At 35.6% G+C, this 10,872-nt stretch overlaps 1 long non-coding RNA gene across 1 annotated transcript; it reads left to right on the forward strand.

Moving 5' to 3' along the window:
• Positions 1-6,091: 6,091 nt before the first annotated feature.
• LOC116930072 lies at positions 6,092-9,844 on the forward strand. Its single transcript, XR_006652622.1, has 5 exons — positions 6,092-6,586; positions 6,640-6,997; positions 7,062-8,252; positions 8,456-8,974; positions 9,044-9,844. It is a non-coding gene; the product is annotated as an uncharacterized LOC116930072 (long non-coding RNA).
• Positions 9,845-10,872: the final 1,028 nt, after the last annotated feature.

A 10,872-nucleotide genomic window follows, 5' to 3' on the forward strand; every position in this document is an offset into this window, starting at 1 on the left:
TAAAAGAATGTCTGTGAATTTGTTGTTATACATTACGGCAACAATCAAAACAGATTAAATACTTTCTTCTTATGATAAAAAAATCAATTATTTTCTATTTTATTTTTTTTATACGAAAAATCTAGCTGTATTTAAAGAAAAAAATCTGAGCACTTGAAATTGATCCCAGCGCCCCTGGTGGCTCAAGCACAAATCATAATTTTCTCTGTAAAACATTTCAGTGTAACAACTTTGGGGTATAGGGAAGCATTTTTTTAGTTCAAATAATTCAAAAACATTTACTATATTCTAATAGAGTAAAAAAAACGCGTCGTTTGGCATAAAAAAATTAATTAAAGGATGTTTTGAAGTATTTTATTCATATTTCTGGAAACGCCGGTATTAACACGGCGTTTATGGGGAAAAAAGTGATATACCTAATCATGTGAACAGGGTTGTTAATATCGCCGCGATGAACGATGAAATCGTCATCGGAAATGAAATTTTTTGTTCGAGCGATTATCGCGCGATAGGTTTTAAAATGAGTATCGATCGATAATCGCGTTTTCATCGCCGATGACGCGATAGCGATAGTTTTTTATTTCAGCAGACTGCTTTTGCGAAGCATTGAAAGTCACACCCCTCAATTCTACGGATTACCAATTTATTTCGGAATATGTTGAGGTGATGAAGCCCATTGCTATCGGTCTAGATCTATTGCAGGGAGAACACAACGTTTCTTCTGGAAATGTTTTGCCATCAATCGTTGTCATTAGAAACTCGTTAAATTCCCTAAAACGTAATCATTTAGAAGGTGCTAACCAACTTTTAGTAGCTCTTACTCTTGTTGACGCACTATTGGCTGGATTAGAAAAGAGATTTGGTAATTTGTTCAATGTAGAACACTTTCAATTAGCTGCCGTGCTACATCCCCAATTTAAATTTAATTGGCTTGGGAACAGCGAAAAGGATCTGAAGCTTCGAAAAAAATAGTATCTAAAGTAGAAGTCCTTTTACAAGATCTAACCGTGCCGACCAACACCAAAGAAACCAGTCCTACAGAGCCTCATGACTTTTACGCATCTCTACGCCAAGCAGCTGAATATCAGCAGCCACTCTCTAATGGAAACATTGAATTAACAAAGTATCTAAATGAAAAAACGACATCTGATATACAAAGTCTCAACTCCTTCCCAAACTTAAAAACATTGTTTTGTAAATATAATGCCGGAATTCCATCTTCCGCTGCTGTTGAGAGATTGTTTTCTCTTGGTGGTCGTGTATTGACCCCTACCCGAACTCTTTTAAGTGATACTCATTTTGAAATTATCGTGTTTTTAAAATCAAATTATTCTTTTCTGTCGAGCTTGTAAAATAAAAACTTAAAAATATAGCTTTTCTGCTTTTGAAAAAAAAATGTTAATAAAAATATTTGAATTTTTTTTTCAATTTGGCAACGTTGTAAAAAGTATCGGCGACTATCGGCGATTATCGCACCGATACTTTTTTGAAACTTCATCGATCGTTAGTCGGCAATGAAAAAAAACACCAGTATTGCTATCGCAATCGAACATACTTTATTTTAGCGATATTAACAACCCTGCATGTGAACGATACTTTAGCGCCCTGGGTGTAACTTCTACAATTTTTTCATGTGAAGTTAACTTTTAGAGCACTTTCTCTTCTGATAGAGGAAAAAAGAAAAAAAAAATAGTCCTTATCAGTAAAAAGATATTCAAGTTTTCCTAAGACCCGTAGTGCCATAAGAATGCACTAAAAAAACGGGGGTGTACCTAATCGTTTGGTGGGTACTGTATATATGTTAATAATGATATATAGGGTCAATCCACGCCGATCCGTCAGATCTTGGGCGCGGGTAAGTCACGGATTTTGTTTAAATTTGGACAGTGGATTCATATAGTTATGAAACACTGATTTTCAAAATTTTATTGTATTTTTCCCAGTAGTTTCTGAGTTATCGCAAAATGAAAAACGTTTTTTTTTTCATTTTGCCGTAGAGCATTTTTTACCGGTGTTTTTTTATTTTTCAATTTTTGTCCCTATTATTTTATATTTTGAGAAATTTTAATACAAGTTTCTTATCCAGTTTTTCACTAGCTTTCGTTTGGTTACATTATTTTAGTAAAAAATTAATTCTAAGTATAGTAATTTAACTTTTAAATTTGTAAACCCTTCCTTATTCAAAAATCGGTAGCCAAAATCTGCGACTTCATAGAGTAGCGGTTTTTTTTTAAATTATTCATTAAATATCAATTAACCATATGTATTAAATTCAAATGACTTAAATTTATACTTTGGCCGAAACAAATCGGCAAAGTTCATGAATATTTTGGATTTTCAACTTCATTTTATGCCTAACGGGCTTTCATGTATAGTCAGAAAGGGTTAATGTAAAGGGGAAAGGCCACCTATGTTCCGCTAAGCCAACCCTTTTTGACTTTAATAGGGAATTTTTACGTGAGTTGGCTCTAATTTAGACACACGGATTTTAAAGATTTACCCGACAACCCTATGCCAACAATGGGTTGGGCGTGTTCGATACATACCAGGAAGATTCAGTCATGTCACGAATACTTCTTCAATGTCATAAAAGAAGAAATCGATCGAAAATCGAAATCGAAATGGATCAATTTTTCTTCAAAACTTCAAAACTTATGTGCAAACTGCTTCCTCCTAATCATCGTTTCAATGTCCAGTATTGGAATAAAGTCTGCCATTTGGATTTCAAATAAAAATAAAAATAAGAACACCGGATGATTACTTTTTCAAACGTCTCGGCACAACTATTTCGTCTACATAATCACAACATTAAAATATTTGTAGCGCCTCTGGTGAGAGAAGATGCAACCGAATTGGTCTTATTGTGTTTCTCAAAAAAGGGGGAAAATTAATATTTATCGTAAACTAAACCGTGTTTGATGCCGAAAAACGAGTAGTGTTACGGAAATAAGTTTAAGGGTAGGTTTCAAATTGAAAAAAAAAAATCCTACAACATACATATTTTTATGGGTGATAGAGGTAACGCAGATCTTTTTTTAAAGACCGTTTCCGTTTCCCTAGCCCATTCCCTTTAGTAACACGACCCACTTAAAGTAGCCTCAGTTACATATAGCCCTCTCGGCTGTCCGGATACTTTTGCCTTGGACAAAAACCAACCCTTCCCGCAAACAAAAAAATCTTCAAAAAATTAGTATAATTTGCACTACCCTAGAGAACCTGGCAAAAATTTTTCATTCGCATTGAATGAAAACTATAGCCGGGGGAACAAAGCAAAAACCGCGTTTTCCCATAAGGTTCTCTCGGGTGTCCGGATACTTTAGGTGGGTACTGTATATTGTGACGTATGTCTTTTTATGTAGTATTGTGTAGTTGTTTTTATAAATGACCGCTAGATGGCTTTTTCTAGCGTGGTCTTATTAATCTAGAGCTAGTTAGTGCGCGTCTGTACGTTGTCTGGTAAACAACTCATGCTTCTTAGTTTGTGTTTACTAGTGCTTTCGGTTAAACTATCTGTGTTTTAGTCCATTAGGGCACCATTGGAAGTAGTGTTAGTATTATTTAGAGTAGTCCAATGGTGAAAGGGACCTATATGTTTGCGCCTTGTGTCGTGAGGCCAACATTTATGTAACTTTGGCTTTGGACGGATCGCATCAACAAGTGTTTATTGCCACAAACAATTCTACCCGTGACAATTTGGTGGAGATGCAGGGTAATGGCTACACTTGTTGATGGTGAATTTTTGAAAGTGAATTTTGATTTGTGAGAACGCAGTGTCGATTTGTGTTAGTGATCCAAAACGTTTTCGTGTGTTGGCGTCGTCGCCATTTTTTATTGTTCCCATTGCCGCCATCTTGTTTCTTTTGGTGACGCTAATGGTCAAGTATCGTTTCATCGTTGTGTGTAGACAAGTTAATCTGTTTCTTCTCTTTTATTTGTCATTTAGGAAATTTTGAACGGATTGTGGAATTTTATTATCGAATTGTGGATGAATCGACTTCGTGTTTGGGCATCTCTATTTTTATCATCCTGCTGGTGAACAATTAATTCTCTCTTTTATCTTTCCAGTATAGATTTGACTCGAAGATTTTATTGCTTTCGGGTCTTTAATTGGATTACTACCCGTTATCATTTGAGTGGTTGGATATCACTCTTTAGCCAAGACTCGAGAGCTCGTAAGTTGCGTCCCCTAACCAATTACCTTTTAAATTTAGGTGAGGGTCATAGCCTCCGTCGGTCGGTGCTGTAATACACAGCTTATAAAAGTATTGGTCCCGATATTTGGGTTCCCCTCTTAGTGGGTAAGACTTTGTTGTGGGCTTGGTGGGGTTTGCCTTACCGATTTTGATTTTATAGTCCTTTTTTCGCTTGGCTTGTGATAGAGGCTTCTTGTTGTGATTCTTTAGAGAATCTTTTATTTTGATTTTTTCTTTCTGCATCATGGCTCGTCGGTTAGGTCGAGAGGGTCCTCCGGTTGCTGTAGTTGTCAATGAACAGGCTCCTCGCTTGCGAGCGCGTGATCCACCGATCTTTCGTGGAGAGCCTCATGAAGATGTAGTTGAATGGTTGCGTCAATTTCAACGGGTTAGCGATTTCAATTTGTGGGATGGGAATCAGCAACTACGACAGTTGCCCCTATGTTTGGAAGGAGTTGCCGAGAGGTGGTTTTCTAGTTTGAATCCACGACCTGACACTTTTCCCGCTCTTAGTGATCGAGTTTTGAGGGCATTTCGTCATCAAAACTACGAAATGGAACTAGATTCGCAGCTTCGTGCCCGAAGGCAAGGCCCTGGTGAACCCGTCATGACTTATTGTTATGATGTTGTTCATCTTTGTTCAAAAATTAATGCAGATATGCCTGAACGAGAGAAAGTTCAGCATATTTTGCGTGGATTAAGTCCTTCTCTTATGGAAAAGGTGATGCCTGATCTATCGCAGCCATTTACCGTTGATCAACTTTTTGCTCGGATTCAAGTTCATTGTCAGGCAATTGCCATGGCCAATCGAGCTTTGAATGATTCTTTGTCTACCCCAGTAATGCAGACTACCATCTTGAATCCTCCCTCTGCTGGGTTTGTTACGAAGGAGGAGTTAAACGCTTCGATTGCGTCTTTGAGAAAAGAGATTAAGGAAGACGTGGCATCTACTTTAGCCTCCTTTACCGCCGCCATTAAAGATACCATCCGGTCGGAACTTAAAGGTAGTAAAACAAATGAGTGTTAGTGTTAAGCTACTACGGCCTATTACAAGGAAAGGACGTGCGACTAAATTTCTTCACCGGTATTTTGGTTCATATAAATTGTGCGTCGAGTGAGCGATCTTAACTACATTGTTCAACTGCTTTATGGAAGAAAGAAGAAAACGGTTTGCGTTCGTGTTTTTTTCCCATTTTGTTTAACTTTTTCCGTTTTCGTGTTAACGTGAACACTTCTAGTTCCTGCCAGAATAGAAGTGTAAGTGAGTTTTCTTCGCGTCTTGGCAGAGACCGAAGCAATGAGCGTTCCGCTTCGCGTTTTGGTAGAAACGGAAGTGATGAGTGTACCACCTTTGAGGGTGATGAGTGTACCACCTTTGGGGTGATGAGTGTACCACCTTTGGGGTGATGAGTGTACCACCTTTGAGGGTGATGAGTGTACCACCTTTGGGGTGATGAGTGTACCACCTTTGAGGGTGATGAGCGTTCTCCTTGTCCCGACGGGGACAGAGGAAAGAATTTGGTTGTTTCCAACTCTTCTATTACAGGTACGGATACGGCTTCACGTTCAAGAAGTATACTACGAGCTCCAAGAACTGAAGAGTATTGTTTCAAAAAATGTCTATAATGTTAATGATGTAATGGTTCACACAGGTTAAGATCAAGAAACAAAATACGGGCTCCTGTGCGTTTTTCTTTATAATGATTTTTTTTTGATTGTTTGCTTGTATGATTAATTGTATGATCGAGGACGATCCTTTTTTTTTTTTTAGGTGGCGATATTGTGACGTATGTCTTTTTATGTAGTATTGTGTAGTTGTTTTTATAAATGACCGCTAGATGGCTTTTTCTAGCGTGGTCTTATTAATCTAGAGCTAGTTAGTGCGCGTCTGTACGTTGTCTGGTAAACAACTCATGCTTCTTAGTTTGTGTTTACTAGTGCTTTCGGTTAAACTATCTGTGTTTTAGTCCATTAGGGCACCATTGGAAGTAGTGTTAGTATTATTTAGAGTAGTCCAATGGTGAAAGGGACCTATATGTTTGCACCTTGTGTCGTGAGGCCAACATTTATGTAACTTTGGCTTTGGACGGATCGCATCAACAAGTGTTTATTGCCACAAACAATTCTACCCGTGACAATATTATATCAATCCAGCTGTTATGCATTCACATTGGTATGCTCTTCATTTCTTATAGGTTTTTCCAGATATAGCTCACGCTCGATGTCATATTCACGCGTGGAGAAATATTAAGAAGAAATTGAAAAGTATTGGAATCACTGCGAAGCCAGAAACAGCCAAGTACCACGAGCAATTTTATGAACTTTTGCATCAAGAAAATTACGAACAATACTGCGCAAGTCTGGAAATTTTGCAACGCCATGTTTGGAAGAAGGTATGTCTTCAACTCCGTCAAAATGAAATGTTAACATCATACTTCTATTTTAGGAATTTTTGCTGTATTTTGAAATACATATACACCCAGACATGAAAAATATGGGAGTGTGGGCGCTTAAAAACTACGGCGTAAACCATCTCCTTCAGACCCACCGACAAGAATCTTTCAACTCCCTATTGAAAAGGAGATTTGTTAAGCATCGAGGGTATGAAGAGGAAGAAGTCATAGAAGGTTGTTCCGAAATTGTTCAGCTTCGATTGCTTCGATGCAAAAAGGCGAAACATTCCGCTGGAGAAAATTGGCTTGTGCGTGAGCATTTAAGAAAGGATTACTCCTTAGAAGACGACATTAGTGAGTTGTTTGATCTGGATACCGAATTGATAGAGAGAAAAAAAAGATCTAATCGAGGTAGCAAGTAGAATATTATTTATGAAATACAGTGTACTTTGTTTAACTTTATTGTTATCTTTAGTTGATTAGCGCTCCCATAGGCCGTCCAAGAAATACGTTCCTAGTTCCACCGTCCTTAGTAGAGTAAAGTTGATTGTACTAGAAAACCGGACTTCCTTGGCTCCGTTACAAAAATATTTTGCGGTGACCACACACGGTGGACAGAAACATGCGGTTACTTTGTTTTCTGGTGAAAATGGAGAACCGCACCAAACTTGCACCTGTGCATCCACCGTCACTTGTTCTCACATAATGGCTGCCACGATGTCAATCGGGTATGTTCCGAAAGCATCAAACAAAAGAGGCAATTTCAGAGGAAAAGCAAAAAGGTAGTAGTGTTGAATATGAAATGTTGGAAATAACAATACTACATATTGTTAATTATATTCATTAGGGGAAAACACACATTGAAGATATCTTTTCATGCAACCCTTTGGCAGAAGAGGCAAAAATAGATCGGATAGAATCTGAACATTTAAAGAAGCATGAAAAATATGAAAACAAAAAAAAAGAGTCGGAAAGCGAAAACGATAACTACAGTGCGTTAGATCCTCTTTCTGTAAAAAGCAATAAACACAAATCTTTTTTGCTGGAAAAGAAGATGAACGATGCTTCCGACGCCAAAATTGCTTCTGACGAAAAGAAAGAGAATTTCTCAGACTGGTACGAATCTTCAGATATCGATTCCGATACAAGCTTTGGACTTGAAAAAGTTGCGCGCAGGGAGGAAGAAAGGGAAGCAGCACGCGCTAAATGGAATTATGATCAAATATTACGATTTGAACATTTCTTTCCGGATTTACATCAACCAGAAAACAAAAAAACTGACTTTTTAAAAGAAAAAGTAAAATTTTTGTATTCAGTTGTTATGAAATTGTTAATTTTTTTCTACATTTTAAATTAAAGATTGAGGTCCCTGTTAGAAATAGGAGGCAAGCAGAGGCTTCCGCCTGTTACTGCCCGTACTCTCTCTGTCGTCTGTAATGTCACCTACTTCTATATAAAGTGTTTTACAATCTGTCCTCTTTCAGTTTCAGTTGTCTCAATAAAAGGAATCGCTGCATTTTGATTGTCCTGTTGTATATTTATTGGGCAAAGTTCAACAGTCCCAAGCCACTCTTTCGCTCTAAACGTGTCTGACAACACTTACTATTCCGTTGATGAAATCAACTTTCAACTTAAGTAACCTGAAATACTGTGGGGACCGTTATTGGTAAATGAAAAACTTTTGCTTTTGTTCATTACTATAATATACATAGTAATAATATGTTTAGTACAGTATATTTATTATATATATGTGTATGCTCATATATAGTATCATTGGTATACATATTGTATAAAGTATATATAGTATGTATAGTATGTATAATATATATAAAATATCTAATAATATATTTTTTTCCGCTTTATTTTAAGAGGTAACAAAAGTCATCGGACAACGCCCAGGATCTCGATGTGCCACTGGCGCACAGGCGCGCAGGATGAAGGGAAAATATATACATCAATTATAATATATCTATATAATAATAATATCTATATAATATACCAAACATTTATATTTTCTATAATATATATAAATGTTCATAATTTATAAATTATATATTTTTGGTTTAGAATAACTGTTGCAATAACAGTTTAAGTGTATTATATTATTAAATTAGTCCAAATGAAGTTTGTATAAAAGCAAAGTAAATAATACAAAAACACATTAAGATATTTTAAAAGTATATTTCTTGATAAAACATAAACGATAAAACTTTCGTAATAAAAAATCAATTGGTTTTATCGACTTCACGATCTATTTAATTTTTTAATTCGTTGAATTTTTTCAGCCAAGCAACACTGTCCTTCGATTTAATGTTGAATTTTTGGCTGATTTTCATCTCAACCGCTGATTTCGTCTTCGAATCTAGAGCCCCATACATCTCAGTTATGGTATCTAAAAAGCACTCATAATTATGATGTTTTATTTCCAATAGAATAAATAACTTACTTCGAATGCAGGAAAGCTCCTTTACCCTTATTGGGATTTTCAAATCGAACCCAATCTTCGCATTCGTATTGGTTTTTTTATGGAGCTCCAAAAACTCCCGAGAACACAATTCTCTAACCAACTTGAGAGCAAAGCCCGCTGGATGTTGAGGGTACTTCGCCTTCATCCTCTTTATCAGACTTTTTCTTATGGGATACGCATCCTAGAAATAAAAAGTTTGTTAATGAACAATCTATTTTTTTCAGTGAATTTATTACAATAAAGCATATACAGTATATTTTTACATCAATGTACATATATAAAATATATAATATATAAGTTATATATATAATGTATATATATAATTTATACATCAGGCACGCAATGTATGAAAGATATAAACAATGTAAATAATACTCTATGTATAATGTATAATTATTTTCTTACCTTGTTTGAATAGTACCCTTGTTTGTTGGTTTTCTTTATAGAAATCCTTCTTTTCAGCTCTTCCAATTTCGTAACTTTTTCTACTACTCCATCTTCATCACTTTCTTCATCTTCATCGCTTTTTTCATCTTCAGTTGCATTTTCATCATCAGTGTCACTCTCTTCGTTGGCACTTTCCGGATATTCAGCCTCGTCCCTCTCATTTTCAGTATGATTCTTTTCTTTAAGTTATTGTTTAAGAGCGGCATTTTCTCTTTTCAATTCGTCAAGTTCCCAAAGAGATTTTTTTGATTGCTATGTATGTATGTAAAGAAAAACTTTGATACGATATTTACTACCTTTTCGAGAATCGCTATTCTATTTCGATTAGACTCCTTCGATATTGGGTCCTCGATCACCAATTTATCCTATTTAATTTTATATTTAGTAATGCACTACGTATTTAAACATATCAACTATATGAATAATGATGCTTACACTTTCGTCGTCGTCGTCGAAAATGTCCTCGCCATCCAGGGACACAAAACCAAAGAAATTACTCTGGAAAGAAATAGAGAATTTTTCGGTTGTATCATAATAATTTATAGTGTAATTAAAAATATATTACATCATCCAGGGAAGTGGTAGAATAGTTACTTTCCTGCATCAACATCCTGTAAGTATAGAAAATATTTTGTGGATCAGTTAATATATATAAAATGTAAATGTGTAAATATCTAGATTTACTGTTTCATTTTGTCCTTTTTTCCTAGAAAGAGATTTCCCCTTTTTTGATTGGTTGGTTTTCGTCAGTCTCTTGTCCACCATACGTTCCTATTAATGTTGAAATAAATTTATAAAAACACATAGACTATACATTCTGGAAATACAGGAACGGTGTAAGTTGGAATTGGATGTTGAATCCAAGCCAAAGAAACATTTATAACTGTGGCCTATTCTGGAATCAACTTGTAAGTGTTCAATTATCCTAATAAAAAGGTATCATTCTGGACCGGTCTTGATTTCATTTTTCAAAATTGGAACATTTTAGCATGATAGATTGATTATATTGGTTCATGTATGAGGATTGTGGAACGATTCTGGACCGGTCTTGATTTCATTTTCCAAAATTGGAACGTTCCAGAATGATTATATTGGTATTATGATTGGTATATGATTATATGAGATTGATTATATTGGTTTATGTAGGAGGATTGTGGAACGCTTGGAAGTTGAATCATAACAGGCAAGAATTCTAAATGCTACAAAGTTCTGGTTTAACATCCAATTTAGACCGTTCCTGTTATATGATTTTAAAAATTTTATTTTATACCAAAGTATGTGTTACATTCACAATAAAATACATACAAATTAGTAAACGTTCATAAAATACTTACATTTTGTCCTTCCTCTGACAGAACCACGTAGAACCGTT

The sequence above is a fragment of the Daphnia magna genome, unplaced genomic scaffold (genome assembly GCF_020631705.1).
Source record: "Daphnia magna isolate NIES unplaced genomic scaffold, ASM2063170v1.1 Dm_contigs066, whole genome shotgun sequence".
NCBI classification, from domain to species: domain Eukaryota; kingdom Metazoa; phylum Arthropoda; class Branchiopoda; order Diplostraca; family Daphniidae; genus Daphnia; species Daphnia magna.